Source organism: Periplaneta americana, chromosome 11 (assembly GCF_040183065.1).
Source record: "Periplaneta americana isolate PAMFEO1 chromosome 11, P.americana_PAMFEO1_priV1, whole genome shotgun sequence".
Classification (NCBI taxonomy): domain Eukaryota; kingdom Metazoa; phylum Arthropoda; class Insecta; order Blattodea; family Blattidae; genus Periplaneta; species Periplaneta americana.
This window is the reverse complement of record NC_091127.1, coordinates 95559722-95574970: the sequence shown is the minus strand read 5'-3', so window position 1 is coordinate 95574970 and position 15249 is coordinate 95559722.

Genomic DNA, 15249 nt, shown 5'->3' with positions numbered 1-15249 from the left:
CATCCTGTGTTTAATGTAAATTATCTGTAATGAAATAATAATTAATATCAGATTTAGTAAAATTTGAAATATTAATTGGAGGGCTAAATTATGGAGGTACTTACGTAGTGGTGAGACGACCTGCTGCTATTAGGACTGTAACTGGTATGACGTGGGGGAAGTGTATATTCGTGTAAACAACTACGCGGAAGTATACTGTGTGGTGAGGGGGTTAGAGGTTGTACAGGGGATTTAGGAATTGGGTTAAATTTTCATTAAGAATGCTGTTGTCTATTTGAATCTGTTTAGCAATGTAATATTCTTCTGCAGAATTTATCAATTTAGTTTGTATTCCTCATTTTAATATTTTTAAGGTTTCATTTGCTGGGCCTAATTCATGTCCAGTATCTATTAGATGAGATGCATATGTAGATTTCTTACGATTATGTTTGAAGTCAGAAATGTGCTCATTGTATCTAATTTTGAAATTTATTTTGGTTTGTCCTATATATTTTTCTTTACATGTAAAACATTCCAATCTGTAAATACCATTATTGTGGAGTTTGTAAACTTCTTGAAGTCTATTGTTTAAATTGTTATTGAGTTTATTAGCTGGTTTGTGCTCTATGGAAATATTTTCTTTTTTAAAAAGTCAGCTAATTTGCTATAAATATATATATATATTTATTATATGTTAAACTAAAGTATTTTCTGTTGGTTTTGTTTGTATGGTTAATGTAGATATATTACTTAGTTCTTTTTTCCTTTTATTCTTGTTTATAAGTTTTTTAATCAAATTAGTACTATAGCCATTTTCGATGGCTATTTGTATTATTTTATTATATTCTTTCTTGTAATTGTTTTTACTTAGTGGAAATTGTATTAATCTATTAACCATGTAATTGAAGTTACTTAATTTATGTGCAATAGGATGTTCTGAATTTAAGGGGATGCTGAGGTTAGTAATTCCAGGATTTCTGTAAACATTAAATTCTAATTTTTTTTTATGTTTTTTTATCATTATGTCTAAAAAATGAATGATATTATTAACTCCAATTTCTTGTGTGAATTTTAAGTTATTATGCAAATTATTGAAAGATTCTAATATCTGTTTTTGATTTGTTGGCTTTCATAAATTATTAAAGTATCATCTACGTATCTATTGTAAAATGTAATATTGTGTGTTTTTAGAATATTATTGACTTCTTTATCTTCAATATATTGAATAAATATTTCAGCAAGTAAACCGGATAATAGGTTAACTATAGCTAACCATTTTTGTTGTGTATATATTTTATTATTGAACTGGAAATAATTCTGTTTGGTTACTATGTGTAGTAGTTTAATTATTTTCTCTATTGTGGATTTTTGTATATTGTTTTTAAGTAGTTTTTTCTCTATTATGTCAAGAGTTTCTTTTATGGGAATAATAGTCTATAAATTTTCAACATCTAATGATAACATTTTAGTATATTTTGTAATCCTGAAATTTTGAAGTTTGTTAATCAATTGATTTGAAATTATTGAACAAGATTTCCACATATTATGAAGTCTAATTACTAAATGATTTTAACATTTTTAACATTATTAAGTTTACTACCTGTAATATTACATTTTATTAATGGAGATGGCTTGTACATCATTACTTCAAATAGTACTCACCACCAAAAGCTACGTATGTGACATTGAGATATTGTATAACTCTGCCTGAGGATGCCTGTATAGGCGAAAAAGTGCGCAATTTTGTAATTCATGTATATAAACTTAATGACTATAAAATAAGTCATTATTTTGCATTGATTTGTCATTGACTGTGTAATAAAATATTGTATTTTATTCATTTATAAAAATTGACAATCTGAATATTCCATCATGCTTTCTATTATAATGATTGTGAGTCACACAAATATTTATAAGAGATATCTCAATTGTAAAATTAAACTTCATAATACGATAGCTAATATTTGGTTTAATCGTAAATGGTTACAAAACATAGTCATTCCCAAATACGCCACAATTGGAATAAAATCAAATACAAAAACTGCAATTAAGTCTAAAAAACTGCACAAATAAATTGGATAACAAATGAGATCAAGTTTTTATATAAAAAGAAAGAAAAAGTGAACATACAGTTATATGAACTTTATTTAATAATTCCAAAGTACTTTGGACAGATTTGGCCTCTTGTCGACCTAGATATTAATGAAAAATACATTCACTAATGGAAAATAAATATAATAATTTGAATAAGAAATTAGATAGCCTTACAAACAAAGTTGAAATTAAACATTATATTGAACAACAGAATCCAAAACCCAACAGGACAATTAAATTAACCGATGTAGAATTCACACAGGAAGAAACTAACATTTTGAATCTAGGTTACAAATATAATTTTCCTCAACCCAATATAAACCAGACATTAGATACGTTAATAATCGAAACTGAAACCATAATACAAAATTATGCTCATCCAAACAAAGATTTTCTCAGACATCAAACCGCAAAGTTAATAAAAGATTACAAAAACAGTTCCAAAACCAAAAAACAATTCAGAGAAACCAAACAAATAAATCGAAAATTAAATAGCTTACAGAAAAAATTTAATGATAATAATTTGGTCCATGTAAAAGCCGATAAATCCAATGCTGTAGTAATTTTAGATAAAGAACAATATTGCAAAAAACTTTAGAATTTTTTTAGAAAAACCACATTATTGAAATTAAAAATGATCCCACAGATATTTATCAAAAAGAAATTAGAACCGTTTTGAAATCAATGCCAGATATTATCCCACCTAATGAAATCTTTATATATATTAACCAAAATCCAAAAATTCCATCTATGAAAACCTTACCCAAGACACATAAATACCCCATAACAATGAGACCAGTAGTTAATTGTATAAATTCTCCAAATTATAAAATATGCAAATTTCTCCAACGTTTTCTAAAATCTGCTTTGAAATTACAATATTTATACACAAACAAAAATTCAAATCAATTGATTAACAAACTTCAAAATTTCAAGATTACAAAACATACTAAAATGTTTTCATTAGATATTGAAAATTTATATACCAATATTCCCATTAAAGAAACTCTTGACATAATAGAGAAAAAACTACTTAAAAACAATATACAAAAATCCACAATAGAGAAAATAATTAAACTACTACACATAGTAACCAAACAGAATTATTTCCAGTTCAATAATAAAATATATACACAACAAAAAGGATTAGCTATGGGTAACCCATTATCCGGTTTACTTGCTGAAACATTTATTCAAGATATTGAAGATAAAGAAGTCAATAATATTCTAAAAGCACACAATATTACAATTTACAACAGATACGTAGATGATACTTTAATAATTTATGAAAGCCAACAAATCAATAAACAAATATTAGAATCTTTCAATAATTTGCATAATAACTTAAAATTCACACAAGAAATTGAAGTTAATAATATGATTCATTTTTTAGACATTATGATAAAAAAACATAAAAATTAATTAGAATTTAATATTTACAGAAAACCTGGAATTACTAACCACAGCTTCCCCATAAATTCAGAACATCCTACTGCACATAAATTAAGTAACTTCAATTACATGGTTAATAGATTAATACAATTTCCACTAAATAAAAACAATTACAAGAAAGAATATAATAAAATAATACAAATAGACAACGAAAATGGCTATATTACTAATTTCAATAAAAAAATAATAAACAAGAATAAAAGGAAAAAAGAACTAAGTAATATATCTACATTAACAAAACAAAACAAGACCAACAAAAATACTTTAGTTTAACATATAATAAATATACATCTAGCAAATTAGCTGACTTTTTTAAAAAAGAAAATATTTCCATAGCGCACAATCCAAATAATAAACTCAATAACAATTTAAACAATAGACTTCAAGAAGTTAACAAACTCCACAATAATGGTATTTACAGATTGGAATGTTTGACATGTAAAGAAAAATATATAGGACAAACCAAAAGAAATTTCAAAATTAGATACAATGAGCACATTTCTGACTTCAAACATAATCGTAAGAAATCTACATATGCATCTCATCTAATAGATACTGGACATGAAATAGGCCCAGCAAACGAAACCTTAAAAATATTAAAATGAGGAATACAAACTAAATTGATAAATTCTGCAGAAGTATATTACATTGCTAAACAGATTCTAATAGAGAACAGCATTCTTAACGAAAATTTAACACAAATCCGAAATCCCCTGTACAACCTCTAACCCCGTCACCACGCAGTATCCTTCCGCGTAGTTGTTTACACGAATATACACTTCCCCCACGTCATACCATTTATAGTCCTAATAGCAGCAGGTCGTCTCACCACTACGTAAGTACCTCCATAATTTAGCCCTCCAATTTATTTAACATATTTTACTAAAATTGATGTTAATTATTATTTCATTACACATAATTTACATTAATCACAGCATGTTATAGTAATCCATACAGTTGCTAACTATGCAGTTATCACATTTTAAATCGACGTGAGTACTTTTAAATATCCAATTCGATTACAAAATTACATTTGATATTCCCATTTCTGTTATATTTTTTATACATTTCAGATATTCACCACTCATTGGACTGAACAAAAGTTCCACATATTATGAAGTTTAATTACTAAATGGTTTTAACATTTTTAACATTATTAAGTTTACTACCTGCAATATTACATTTTATTAATGGAGATGGCTTGTACATCATTAATTCAAATAGTACTCACCACCAACAGCTACGTATGTGACATTGAGATATTGTATAACTCTGCTTGAGGATGCCTGAATAGGCGAAAACGTTCGCAATTTTGTAATTCATGTATATAAACTTAATGAATGTAAAATAAGTCATTATTTTACATTGATTTGTCATTGACTGAGTAATAAAATATTATATTGTATTCATTTACAGAAATTAACAATCTGAATATTCCACCATGCTTTCTAAGTTAATCAATGTGAGTCACATAAATATTTATAAGAGATATCTCAATTGTAAAATTAAACTTCATAATACGATAGCTAATATTTGGTTCAATCGTAAATGCTTAGGAAACAAAGTCATTCCCAAATACGCCACAATTGGAATAAAATCAAATACAAAAACTGCAATTAAGACTAAAACAACGGCACAAATAAATTGGATAGAAAATGAGACCAAGTTTTTATATAAAAAGAAAGAAAACGTAAACATACAGTTATATGAACTTTATTTAATAATTTCAAAGACCTTTGGACAGACATGTCCTCTTGTCGACCTAGAAATTAATGAAAAGATCCATTCACTAATGGAAAATAAATACAATAATTTGAATAAGAAATTCGATAGCCTTACAAACAAAGTTGAAATTAAACATGATATTGGACAACAGAATCCAAAACCCAACAGGACAATTAAATTAACCGATGTAGAATTCACACAGGAAGAAACTAACATTTTGAATCTAGGTTACAAATATAATTTTCCTCAACCCAATATAAACCAGACATTAAATACGTTAATAATTGAAACTGAAACCATAATACAAAATTATGCTCATCCAAACAAAGATTTTCTCAGACATCAAACCGCAAAGTTAATAAAAGATTACAAAAACAGTTCCAAAACCAAAAAACATTTCAAAAAAGCCAAGCAAATTAAACGAAAATTAAATAGCTTACAGAAAAAATTTAATAATAATAATTTGATCCAAGTAAAACCCGATAAATCCAATGGTGTAATAATTTTAGATAAAGAACTAAATTGCAAAAAACTTTAGAATTTTTTGAGAAAAATCAAATTATTGAAATTAAAAATGAACCCACAGATATTTATCAAAAAGAAATTAGAACCGTTCTGAAAACAATGCCAGATATTATCCCACCTAATGAAATCTTCAAATATATTAACCAAATTCAAAAAATTCCATCTATGAAAACCTTATCCATGACACATAAAAACCCGATAACAATGAGACCAGTAGTTAATTGTATAAATTTTCCAAATTATAAAATATGCAAATTTCTCCAACGTTTTCTAAAATCTGCTTTGAAATTACAACATTTATACACAACAAAAAATTCAAATCAATTGATTACCAAACTTCAAAATTTCAAGATTACAAAAAAATACTAAAATGTTATCATTAGATATTGAAAATTTATATACTACTATTCCCATAAAAGAAACTCTTGACATAATAGAGAAAAAACTACTTAAAAACAAAATATACAAAAATCTACAATAGGGAAAATAATTAAACTACTACACATAGTAACCAAACAGAATTATTTCCAGTTCAATAATAAAATATATACACAACAAAAAGGATTAGCTATGGGTAACCCATTACCCGGTTTACTTGCTGGAACATTTATTCAAGATATTGAAGATAAGAAGTCAATAATATTCTAAAAACACACAATATTACATTTTACAATAGATACGTAGATGATACTTTAATAATTTATGAAAGCCAACAAATCAATAAACAAATATTAGAATCTTTCAATAATTTGCATAATAACTTAAAATTCACACAAGAAATTGGAGTTAATAATATGATTCATTTTTTAGACATTATGATAAAAAAAACATAAAAATAAATTAGAATTTAATATTTACAGAAAACCTGGAATTACTAATCACAGCATCCCCATAAATTCAGAACATCCTACTGCACATAAATTAAGTAATTTCAATTACATGGTTAATAGATTAATACAATTTCCACTAAATAAAAACAATTACAAGAAAGAATATAATAAAATAATACAAATAGCCAACGAAAATGGCTATAGTACTAATTTGATTAAATAAATAATAAACAAGAATAAAAGGAAAAAAGAACTAAGTAATAATCTACATTAACAAAACAAAACAAGACCAACAAAAAATACTTTATTTTAACATACAATAAATATATATTTAGCAAATTAGCTGACTTTTTTAAAAAAGAAAATATTTCCATAGCGCACAAACCAACTAATAATCTCAATAACAATTTAAACAATAGACTTCAAGAAGTTAAAAAACTCCACAATAATGGTATTTGCAGATTTTAATGTTTTACATGTAAAGAAAAATGTATAGGACAAACCAAAAGAAATTTCAAAATTAGATACAATGAGCACATTTCTGACTTCAAACATAATCGTAAGAAATCTACATATGCATCTCATCTGATAGATACTGGACATGAATTAGGCCGAGCAAATGAAACCTTAAAAATATTAAAATCAGTAATAGAAACTAAATTGATAAATTCTGCGGAAGAATATTACATTGCTAAACAGATTCAAATAGAGAACAGCATTCTTAATGAAAATTTAACCCAAATCCGAAATCCCCTGTACAACCTCTAACCCCGTCACCACGCAGTATCCTTCCGCGTAGTTGTTTACACGAATATACACTTCCCCCACGTCATACCAGTTACAGTCCTAATAGCAGCAGGTCGTCTCACAACTACGTAAGTACCTCCATAATTTAGCCCTCCAATTAATTTTACTAAAATTGATATTAATTATTAATTCAATACAGATAATTTACATTAAACACAGGATGTTATAGTAATCCATACAGTTGCTAACTATGCAGTTATCACATTTTAAATCGACGTGAGTACTTTTAAATATCCAATTTGATTACAATTTACATTTGATATTCCCATTTCTATTATATTTTTTATATATTTCAGATATTCACCACTCATTGGACTGAACAAGAGTTCCACATATTATGAAGTTTAATTACTAAATTTTTTTAACATTTTTAACATTATTAAGTTTACTACCTGTAATATTACATTTTATTAATGGAGATGGCTTGTACATCATTAATTCAAATAGTACTCACCACCAACAGCTACGTATGTGACATTGAGATATTGTATAACTCTGCTTGAGGATGCCTGAATAGGCGAAAACGTTCACAATTTTGTAATTCATGTATATAAACTTAATGAATATAAAATAAGTCATTATTTTACATTGATTTGTCATTGACTGAGTAATAAAATATTATATTGTATTTATTTATACTATTTTTAATTTAATAACAGTTGACGAAAAATTTGCCACCTTTAATGATATGGTAATACAATTATTCGACAAACATGCACCTTTAAAGAAGAGACGTGTTACCCACCGACCCGTCCCATGGCTGAATGACAGCATTCGTAATTTGATGACGTCACGTGACGCTGTTTTCCGGAATTGCAGACACAACAAATCTGCCGAAAACTTCAACAACTACAAAAAACTTAGAAACAGAACCACACATAGCATTAGGAATGCTAAACGCCGTCACGCCCTGAGTCTCGTCGACACGTCCATTCCCCCGCGGTGTCTTTGGAATAACTTACGTGATATGGGAGTAGGGAAGAAAGCATCAGAAGCTGAAGTTATAAACATACCACTTGATAAACTCAATGAATACTTTACCTCACCTCCCACTATACGACCTGAAAAAGAGTCAAAACTAAATACAATTGGTACACACCTGTGGAGTAACGGCTGGCGCTTCTGGCGGAGAAAGCAGGTGGCCCGGGTTCGATTCCCGGTCGGGGCAAGTTACCTGGTTGAGGTTTTTTCCGTGGTTTTCCCTCAACCCAATATGAGGAAATGCTAGGTAACTTTCGGTGCTGGACCCCGGACTAATTTCACCTGCATTATCACCTTCATCTCATTCAGACGCTAAATAACCTAAGATGTTGATAAAGCGTCGTAAAATAACTACTAAAAAAATAAAAAAATTAATACAATTAATACTCTCCTAGCTAATCCTCCTCCTTCTCGCGATTAATTTTTCTTCTCGCACATTACTGATTCTGAAGTAAGAAGGGCTCTTAAAAGCATTAAATCTTTCTTTCTGTATGTTATATATTATGTCTGATTTCTACTTACTTGTTGTTTACATTTTATTATTATCTTATTCATTTTTGTGTGTAAATTTGTAGTGTTCTTTGTAACGCAGTTTTACTCCTGGTTGAGTGTTAGAGAAGGCCGTATGGCCTTAACTCTGCCAGGTTAAATAAATCATTATTATTATTATTATTATTATTATTATTATTATTATTATTATTATTATTATTATTATGACTAATGACAATAGGAAAATCATGGGAAAATTTTTGTTTGCCATACATCTCATCACAAGTTGTTGTGACACTGAAGTATGTCACAGTTAGCAAACCATTTTTTTTTTCATGCAGAGCCTTATCGATTATTGCATTGTCAATATTTTCTCAATTTAAAAAAATTGTCTCACTGGTACATATTGTCCTTCTGCAACTGTGTATACAGGCTAAATCTATTCTCTTAATTATCTGGCTGGAACTTTCGTGACAAGATACTCGTATAATCTAAACAATACATCGGCAAAACTTACCTTTCGAATACACCAACAGAACGCAACAAGATCAGCATTCAAAAGGAAGTGGATGGAGTGATTGGTTACACTTCCCCTTACTACAGTATAGCGTTTCCCAAAGTGTGGGCCCCGATACCCTAGAGATCGTGAAACGAGCTGAGGAGGGTCGCGAGATGATTTAGAAAATAAATAAAAAAATGCCTTATTAACATATTTGTGTTGTATTCAGAAACATAAAATTGAACATAAAAATAAAATTAAAAAGTTTCAGTAGTTATAGTTAAAGTATATATGTATATACCCAATGCCTATCCACTTCAATTTACGTGATTCGGGTTCCGCATATTGCAGATGGATGGCAGAACTGTGACCCATTTTCTAGTTGCACACCACTTCGGCGGGCCACGTTTTACATGATGTGTATTTGTTGAGAGTTTTGTTGTGTACTAGGGTGAATGTATGTGTAACTGTTCGTGTAGTGTAGTGTATGAAATGGGTGATGATGATCAGGAAGGGAGAAGGGGAATCCCGGTGCCGGCACGTATCCTACTCCTGTAGAATAGCACCAAGGGGGCCGCCAGGCTTAACATCATCGTCCGACGGACGAATCACTATCAACATTGACATATGCCTTCTCTTCATATGCACTGCGGAAAAAGTTGTGATTTAACTCATGCATTTTGGTCCACAATTTAGTGATTAGAGGTTGTGCACCACCATCTCTCCTAGTCCCGAGGTAGAAATTTTACATAAAAATGTCTGACCCCGCATGGATCGAATCCGGGCCGGCTAGTCTGGAGGTAGATACGCTACCACAGAGCTAACTCGGCGGATTTTATAGCTAGAGTAAATATAGTTAATGCTATAAATATATCATTTTTGAGAAAGTAGCTTCTCACATCTTCGCTCTGTATTCAATATGCACACAATTGTATCATTTCCAATGTCAAGGAGATATCTTGCTTTTGTTTTGATGGAAATCATAGACTGGAAACTTATTTTGCATAAATACGAGTTTTCAAATGCTATGAAAACTGTAAGAGTTTCTTTTGCAAGTTTGAGGTATTCTTAAATTTTTTGATATAATCTACGTTGGGAAAAAATTATACTTTTAACCTTCCATAAGTAAGCACAATTTTTTTTCAATTTCAGTCAGTTGAATGCAACTTTTAGAAACGGATTCAGTATCTCTCTGTCACTGACATGATTTTTTTTTAATTCTTTCGGAAGATATTCAAAAAGCTCTAATTTAAAATTGTGTAAAGTTAATTGCATGTCCGCAAAAACAAATTAAGAATTTATCGTGTCATACGTTAAGTAGCTAAATTTTCCGTGAGTTCTTTAATGAACGTGAATGAATAAATTTTCTTTTTCTTTCGGAAGATATTCAAAAAGCTCTAATTTAAAATTGTGTTAAGTTAATTGCATGTCCGCAAAAACAAATTAAGAATTTATCGTGTCATACGTTACGTAGCTAAATTTTCCGTGAGTTCTTTAATGAACGTGAATGAATAAATTTTCTTTTTGTCCAGTAATGTCTACCAGAAAACAAGTTTCCTTATAAATCTGTCGATTTTATCTCTGGCTGTTATGTTAACATCTTGCCTTCGCAAACTACTATTTCAATTAGTATTCTAAGTGTTTGAAAAAATATATCATAAAGGAAGGCCAGTCTAAGAAGCCAAAAAGAATTGAAATAGTATATTATTACGATACAAGGTTGGGAGGAGCTTTTTACAAAATTGAGGACAAGTTTGAAAAACGAGCAGAGCGAGTTTTTCAGTTTGCGAGATTCTGTAATGCACTTCACAAACGTGTATTTTACAACATTTTGCACATTCATATGTTTTAAAATTGCAAATATAATATAATTTCCATTGAAAATTTAGAGCAATATTATTCGAAAGCCTTTTCAATACTGCACTGTAATAATAACTAAGTAACAATAAGTGCACTGTAATGGGTCTAATTCAGTATAGTTTTATATTATGAAGAATGGTTTTCCTAGCAACAACATTCTGTGTGAGAATTCTAACTTTGAAGGCCTAACAACAACAGCTGTAAGTATAAAAAAAAATTCGTGCAAAAAATAGGTCTGCATATTGAAATTTCTTGTCTTGCAGGTATCGACACATTAGAAGTTGGGTGGTATCTACTGGCTTTGAGTAAAATTGTCGTTGTTCGCGATCTTACAGGCATTTGCATTTTACGAATGGGGTTAATTACTGGTATGGTAATGGGAGGGTCGCAAACAAATGTCTTACCCATAAGTGGGTCGCACCTTCAAATGTTTGGGAACCACTGCTTTAGTATTTAATGTGCGGTGCCGGACTATAAACTTAGACGCGTAACGTTGAACACCGTGGTTGTTATTGATAAGTTTGCATTTATTTTTTGCATCACTTTTCATAAATTCTGTAAAACGATGAATGATATAGTATAACAAAACAAAAACAGTAATTCAAAGACATATGGTATTTGAGTTACCGAGCAAAGTCACAAGAAATTATATAATTATGGCCAATTTTAACTCTAACATGTGATGCTCATCTGTAATACGGTTTCTTCTTTTTAATTTTGCAATGTTCATTTCTGTAAAAAAAATTCACGTATAATATGTGTCTAGCTATACATGGTTGTGATTTTGGCTGGGTAAGATCTCTGTTTAGCGTGTTTTAATTTCTTTAGCAATTTCAAAATATTAATACCTTCCAAATTTTTATACTTGGAATTCACGACGTCATTCCTAAAATAATCATTTCAACCATTAAATGGTCTGTAGCTATTCTGAAAAACCATTTATACCGAATATTATAGTCCACCTCTTTTTTCGCTAGTGTGTGATTGTAATAGATATATAATTTGTATTATATCTAAAAATACATGTTCTATGTTCATGTAAATTTGACTAATCTACATACTAAAATCAGTTATTTCTCTTGTATACAAATATTATTCTGTGTACTTGGTAATCCAGAATGCCTGGGCAGATATTTTTTTAAAAATAAATTGTATTTTATGGGTTTCCAAAAACATGTCGTTTAAGAGATATGCAATTTCATGCTATTCAGGCTTTAGCCTACTTTCATTCTTTCCAAATCAAAAGGATTTTCATGCAAGTTTTTTTAATAAAATTTCAAATTTATTTATTTAATACATTACTATATGAATTTTATGTAGATATTACGATTATTATCAGATGATAGACGACGTTAAGATATATGGATCGTATGCGGAGACAAAGAGGAAGGCAGAAAATAGGAAAGAATGGAGAATGCTGGGTTTGTAGTGAATGACCTGCCGTTTGGCAGAACAGTATGAATGAATGAATTACGATTTTTTTCATTGTACAAATAATTTGACAAATTTCTAATTGCACTTTCAATATTTACGATTTTCAATACTGTAATACATATCACAATAATGTATACAGTACAATCAGTTATCAGTATATAATACGATTATTCGTAACGGAAGTATCGTTTATGAAATAAAAATGCAAACATTTCAACGGCTCGAGCAAGTGAAAGTAACATCGAACAGTTTTAGTGACTTGCCGATAACAGAAGTCGAACCTACCAAGCTCGAGAAAGAGGAAACATCTCTGAACTTTGTCAGATAATTCACGAACAACGAGAGAATATTACTGGAACTAGAGAGCGCAGTCGAGATTTAGTACACATTAATGAAAATGTAGGTCTCCATTATAATTAAAATATTAATTACGCTCCTTTGAATGATATTCAAATACGTAAAATGGATAAAATATACAATAAATGCAATGCAAAAATGTTGGGCTAATGATCCAAACGAATTATGTTGCTCTGCTGGACAATTTTTTCTTTCTGAGATTCAAGATTTCCACAGCCAATTAAAACCATATTTATAATAGTACATCCTTTAAAACACTGTAAGGTAACACAATACCTTATTCTAAATGGCATCGTTTGGTGCAAAATAATACAAATGTCAACACGTAAAGTTGCACTATGGGTTTATTATTAAATTGTAAGCTGAGAACAACAACCCTAGATACTTAAAAAAATAGATTTTGTTTCAGACACTGATCAAGTGTCTGTTAGGTCTAATATAGTAACCAACCTTGATAATGGAATTAATTGAAGAACTCCAGAAAGTATTGTATGAGAATACTTACATTCATAATTTTAATTACAACGTTGAAAATAATTGAGGAACAAACGACTTACAACACATAGTACTTTAATTATTTGCTAATAATAACAAAGATGTATTAGAAAGTATAGTATACTGGCTCGCAAAACCTTTGTCCTATGAAATAATGTGGAAGTGAACTTTGTGAAATACCTATTATGTTGGCAATATGTCTATATACCCCACTCCACATGTCGTCCTGGGAAAAGAGGTATTTGAACTCTGAGTTTCAGGTATATACCTAGCTAATCGAATCAAAGACAACCTTTTAGAGGAATAATGGTATATGTAACCGATAGAAATAAAACATTGAGTCTATTTTGCACCGAAATGTTTAAAACAAGTTGTTTATTTCTCTTGAGTATTATATAATATTCCAGGAAAATTTTTCATCTTCCCTGCACGTATAAATACCATGTTGGATCATAAACATAGAATAGATCACATCGCGTTTTGACAAGAATATTATGAATATTCATAAGAAAATGTAATATTTCCAGATTAAATTATTTTCTCAAACACCAGTCATAGGCCTATTCAGATATTTTGTTCTATTGGGTCCACAAGGTTCCAGCCAAAATTATGTAATATCAACCCAAATCAGTGGACGTATTTCTGTCGCTGTTTCGGGATGGATTTCCAGGCTATGAGGAGGAACTCTGTATAAAATTGAAGAGAATTTGACTTCCCAGCAATATATCCATATACTGGAAAATACTGTATGCTACCTAACATGTGCATATTGCAACCTGATATAATTATATTTTTTTCAACAGGACAATTCCTCCATCTACACATCTTTGTTGTATCAGATATGGTTCCGATATCATGTTTGGTGTTGAAACCAAAGACATTTGCTATTTCTATATGTTTTGCTTATTTTTTAGTTCGTTACATTCACATTTTCGTTCCATTACTATATGAGAGTAACATGCAAACCTTTTTTTTATGTGTGCAAAATATAAATTAAACAGCTGTATCCTACGGGATATAATTGACAATCAAGCTTTAAATTATACACATAACCATAAAAATGTGACTTAATAAAATTATTTATCCGATTTTTTAGATTGTTAGTGCCACATTTAATCTATGTACTTTTATTAGCGTAGTGTTATTACTATGACAACAGTCAAAGAAAAATAAGCTACAGGCGCATTAAAACGCAAAGAACCCTGACGTGAGGAGGAGTTACAAAATGCCATATTTATTAAATTTATCTATATCACTAGACCACTAAGGTCCAATTGTATAAAACTCCCTGACTAAAGATCAACTTTGATCGAAGATCGAAAAGTAAACCGAGTTCAGACACTTCTTCTATTGTATAAAACTTTTCTGCGATCAAATTACCTTGGTTCAAATGCAATCTAGGTTCACGTGAAAAGGATTTGGCAACATCGCATAAACAGGTGAAATACGTGATGCGCGGACCATGTTATACAGGTTTGTTCAGTGTTGCCAATCTAGCGATTTTAACTCTTTTTCAACACAATTTCTTTTAACTTTATATTGCTTAAATAGGGATTTAGTGACCTTTTTAGCACCCCATAGTGACACAATTTAATCTTTCTTTGTTGATAATGAGAAATCTAGCGACTTTACAACTACTTTTTCGCGACTTTCCGTATTACACTCTGTTGGAGACACTGTTTTTTTTTTTTTTGCAATGTAAATAATGGCGGACAATAAGAA